This window comes from Aotus nancymaae, unplaced genomic scaffold (genome assembly GCF_030222135.1).
Source record: "Aotus nancymaae isolate 86718 unplaced genomic scaffold, 86718_ANA_hifiasm-v0.15.2.pri h1tg000002l, whole genome shotgun sequence".
NCBI classification, from domain to species: domain Eukaryota; kingdom Metazoa; phylum Chordata; class Mammalia; order Primates; family Aotidae; genus Aotus; species Aotus nancymaae.
The window spans coordinates 8,758,213-8,763,014 of NW_026988413.1; the positions used below are offsets into that span (position 1 = coordinate 8,758,213).

Here is a 4,802-nt window from a genome sequence, read left to right on the forward strand (position 1 = left end):
AAGAGATTGAGACCAACCCGGACAACATGGGGAAACCCCGTCTCTACTAAAAATTCAAAAATTGGCTAGGCGTGGTGGCATGCACCTGTAGTCCAAGCTACTTGGGAGGCTGGCGACAGAGCGAGACTCTGTCTCAAAGAAAACAAAACAAAAACAAACAAACAAAAACCATGTATAACAGCGCATGTGTTCGATTTGAGGCTATGGAATTTGAAATATGGTTAGAGTTTTTTCCTAAAACTTGTTTCCTACTAAAATACAGGAGTGTTATATCTATTTTATTTTACTCTATTTTATTTTGTTTATGTGAATGATTTTACTTAACTATACCACTTTTTAAAATAAGAATATATTTCTAATTAAAAGAAAACAATGTTTAAAAAGGTATAAACCCACAGGACGAAAAGCAGATGGGTGAGCGATAACTGATTTCACACAGAAGAAAGAAAAGGCAGCGACTGCAAGAGCCTGCGGAGGAATCGTCCCACCGGGAGGAAACAGCCCCGGGGAGTAATGAGATCAGAGGGCGTGGGTGTGAGAGATGCAGCCAGCAGATTCTTGCGGGCTCAGTGGGAGTGAACGAGGATCACCTTGCACTGTAGGACACCCGAGCATTGCAACACGCTGAAATAATACCAGCTGTAAAAGTAGGCAAGCCATGGGGGTATAGCTCAGGGGTAGAGCATTTGACTGCAGATCAAGAGGTCCCTGGTTCAAATCCGGGTGCCCCCTTCTGATTTTCTTTCTGCTTCTGGATACCCTATGAACTCTACCATTCTGAGTCCACTCAAGTCACCTTCAGCCCGCGGATTAGGTGAGTTTTTCGGGTGGCTAATTTCATTCAGGGGCTCATGGACTGGTAGGGAAGGTGGAAAGAAAAGGAGCGAAGGAGGCTCTTTTTTCAAAAGTCATCTGGCTCAGAAAGTGGCTATGGGAGGCTTCCATCATGACCCTGGGTGGCCATTTGTACTTTGGGAGCTCTCATTTACTATTTATTTTTCCAAAGGAGAAACATAGGCAGGAAGTCGGGGAGCAGGCTGAATGAAGCCTGATGGCACGAGAACAGCCTGGGCCCTGCCCCTGCGCAGAGTTCCTGGACCTCAGCATGAGGCTCCAATGTGTAGTTCTGAGGAGAGCACTGGATATTTAGTTTTAAAAACAACAGGTACCTCCACTCTTCCCCCTACCTCCTCCTACCCAGCACACAATAAATGATTCTGACACGGACATTTGGGAGGGAACTATTCTAGATGGTTCTGGAGGACATTTCGCTCAAACTGGCCTGATTATCAAAGCTGATGTCCTCTGCAGGGGACTGAGGGCCACAGGCGCAGATGGCTGCCAGGTGGGCAGAGGAGGAAGAGGGTGGGAAGGAGACTGGTAGGAAAGGTGTCTATCTGCAATGGAGACCTCCTAGGTTTCATGAAGACCACAAAACATCGGTGACTTTCTCTGCGAGAGCTGTGGATATCACTACTGGGTAAAAAGGTGCTTGAGAGAACAGCAATGGCTCATAGGTCAATCATTTGAACACAGATCATGTGGTCTTTGATTCATAACCCAAGTAGCCCCAACCTGCTGTCATTTTTTTAAAATTAAGATTTTATTTTTCAGAGTCATTTTAGGTTTACAGAAAATGTTACAGAAAGTATGGAAAGCGTGAAGTACACAGACAGTTCCCTCCCACACGTTTCCCCATCATTAACATCTTGGCTTAGTGTGGTACATTTGTTAAAATTAAGGAATGAATACTGATACATTATCATTACCTGACATCTATAGTTCACATCACAGTTCACTCTTTGCATTACACAATTTTATGGGTTTTGACAAATGCATAACGTCTGGTGTCTTCTGTTACAGTATCATACAGAAGTGCTTCCCTGCCCTGAAATGCCCCCATGCCCTGCCTGTTCATCCCTCCCTCCCTCTCCACAAAACCCTGGCAACCACTCACCTTTTCACTATCTCCCTCGTTTTGCCTTTTCCAGAGTATTTAGAGTTGGAATCATACACTATGTGGCCTTTTTGGATAACAAAACAATAAGCATTTAACTTAACAATAAGCATTTAAGGTCTTTCTATGTCTTTTTGTGGCTTGGTAGTTCATTTCTTATTATTGCTGAATACTATTCCTCTGTGTGAACCTGCTGTCAGTCTTACTCAGGCTTGGAGTTAGCATTCTAGCTAGATTACATCTTCCTGCAAGGAGAGAGACAAGAAGCAGATGAGGACTTTGCCAGAAAACCACCCCAGGCTCTGGCAGCCTCAAGCAATTTCCACAAATTTTTATTCTGGCATAGATTCAGTCCCACTTATGTTGCTTGTGTAAGGTATTTGCAGTTGTCTTTTTTACACCCCCAGCATTTGAAATTCTTTCCTCTGTTTGGGGAAAATCCAAATCAATATGTGACTCTGAGTGGAAACCAGGACCTAACTACACTACAAAAGCCAAAAGTAACAGGTTTTTCTTACCATTGGCCCTAGAAGTGCCCTAAGCTTGGCCAGTCACATATACATGTGATACTTGGAATGTGGAATGAGGTACATGGAAGCAGGAAGAGTTTGGAATGCACTCCAGGGAAGGCAGAGGTCTGGCATTGGCAGTGGGGCTGGTGGCTGCAGCCAGCTTTCAGTAGGGACATTATCAGCTCCCTAACCAGGATGGTGTGTGGGGGGTAAATTATTCTGATCACTTGGCTGCCTTTTAGTCCTAGACATTTTTTGAGTGTGGATCTCTAGGTTTCCTTTAGTGCTGTGAGGTTTTTTTCTGACTTCCTGCCAATAATTGCCTTATTTGATTCAAGTGGCTGTTGCCAGTTTCTATTTTTGAGATAGAATGCTGAGAGTATGAAAACTAGTACATGGAGTGGGGTAAAGGGAGTAAGAGGAATATGGCTGTGGATACCTGCTTTTATTGGGACTGAAAGCAGTAAGCATCTGGCTAGTTATTCAGGAATTAGAACCTGGCACTCATTGATATACAATAACAAAATGGATGATTTGAGTATCACATGAGTCACTTGGAATGAAGTGCCCATGTGGGCACTTTGGTTTTGGTGTACTGAGTTACTGTAGAACAGCATGAAGCACTGTGGAGTGGGGTGGCTCCATAGTGCAATGATCTGCATGTGTCTCCCAAAATTCACGTATTGAAAACTTAATCCCCAATGCAACAGTGTGGGAGATGGGGCCTAATGGGAGGTGTCTAGGTCATGAGGCCTCTGCCCTCATAAATGGATTAATGCTGCTATTTTAAAAAAGATTGCATTGGCGAGGTGCAGTGGCTCGTGCTTATAATCCCAGCACTTTGGGAGGTCAAGGTGGGAGGATCACTTGAGCCTAGGAAGTCAAGGCTAGGCAACAGAGTGAGATTCCTGTCTCCAAAGATGGGTGAAAAAAGTTTGCAGGAGTGAATTTGCTCTCTTCCACTTTTGCCATGTGAGGATGCAGCAAGAAGGCCCTCACCACATGCCAGCAGTTTGATTTTGGACTTCCCAGCCTCCAGAGCTCTCAGAAATAAATTTATGTTCTTTATAAATTACAGTCTGTGGTACTCTGTTATGGCAGCATAAAACAGACTAAGCACTAGAACTTAAAGAAAGAAAATGAAGTTCGAATGTCTAAATACCCTACTCTAGGTAAGGCCAAGTGTAGAGAGCCTTATCTCTTGCCACTGAATGACGGAAAAAGCCCCAACCCAAAAGCTGTATTTGATCCTGTGGATTGCTGAATTGCAACATCAGTTAAATTAATAGTTTCTTTATGTCTCATGTGTGAAAGGTAGGATACTGATCAGAAAAGAGTGGGATCCAAGATTTTCAAAAGGGCTATATCAAAGATTTTGAAGATTCAATGTACCTTCAACCCCAGACCTATTGAGATTCCCCTGGCAACATTCCCTTCTCCTTGTCTGATGAAAGTGTTTCTGCCTTGCTTAAGGGAGCCATCTTGCAAGAGTAAGCCAATTCCCTTACCCCACCACACCAGACATTGGAAGACACAACTAGAGTAAGACTCCGACACGCTGTAGGGGTGGGTCACTTATGAAGGCATATTTAGAAAGTTAAGGCTTCCACATCAAACAAGCGACAGGCTTAAAATATGAGAAATGTATGTGGAAAAGGATTTTGAGAACCCCTAACCAAGAAAAAGAAGATGATCATTTTAATCAGGATGAATTTATTGTTATGAGTTAACTTGCTGAGTTTCTGGATTCAGTGTTCTTGTTGCAGCAGCTGGGATACGTTCTAATTGTTCAATTGATTTCTGAAAATTGGAGTCAAAAGTGATTGGTTAATCTCAAAGTGGTGAAATATACAAGAAGTTGAGGCTTCAGTGAGACATAATTGTACCACTCACACTCCATCCTGGGTGACAGAGTGAGACCCTGTCTCAAAAAAAAAAAAAAAATGGATTTGGCTCTACAGGATGTTAATTGCTATTCTCTTTGGATTAATTCACCTTGCACTCTTTGCTGACAGCTGTGGGTGACAGGATTGAGCAAGGGGTGCAGGATCATGAGATATGGGGAACTCTTTTCTCCCCAAAGGGGGAAACTTAAGAGCTGATGGAAATGCTGAAAAAGATCCCTTCACAACTAGTAAGCATCTTCCTGAACTTGTGATTCAGTAGAGCTGTGATGAGTAGGTCTTTCTCTATCCTCCCTGAGCTCCTCATCTCCCCTTCCTCACTGCAAGCAGCATTTTCTTCCTTTCCCTTTCCTCTCTCTCTCTCTGTCTTGCCTTTCCCTTTTCTATCTTTTCTTTCACTCAGAGCAACTGTCTGGTGTTCCATCTTGC

At 43.4% G+C, this 4,802-nt stretch overlaps 1 non-coding gene across 1 annotated transcript; it reads left to right on the forward strand.

Moving 5' to 3' along the window:
• The first annotated feature begins 660 nt into the window (after positions 1-660).
• Positions 661-732, forward strand: TRNAC-GCA (transfer RNA cysteine (anticodon GCA)). The gene has a single exon. It is a non-coding gene; the product is annotated as a tRNA-Cys (tRNA).
• Positions 733-4,802: the final 4,070 nt, after the last annotated feature.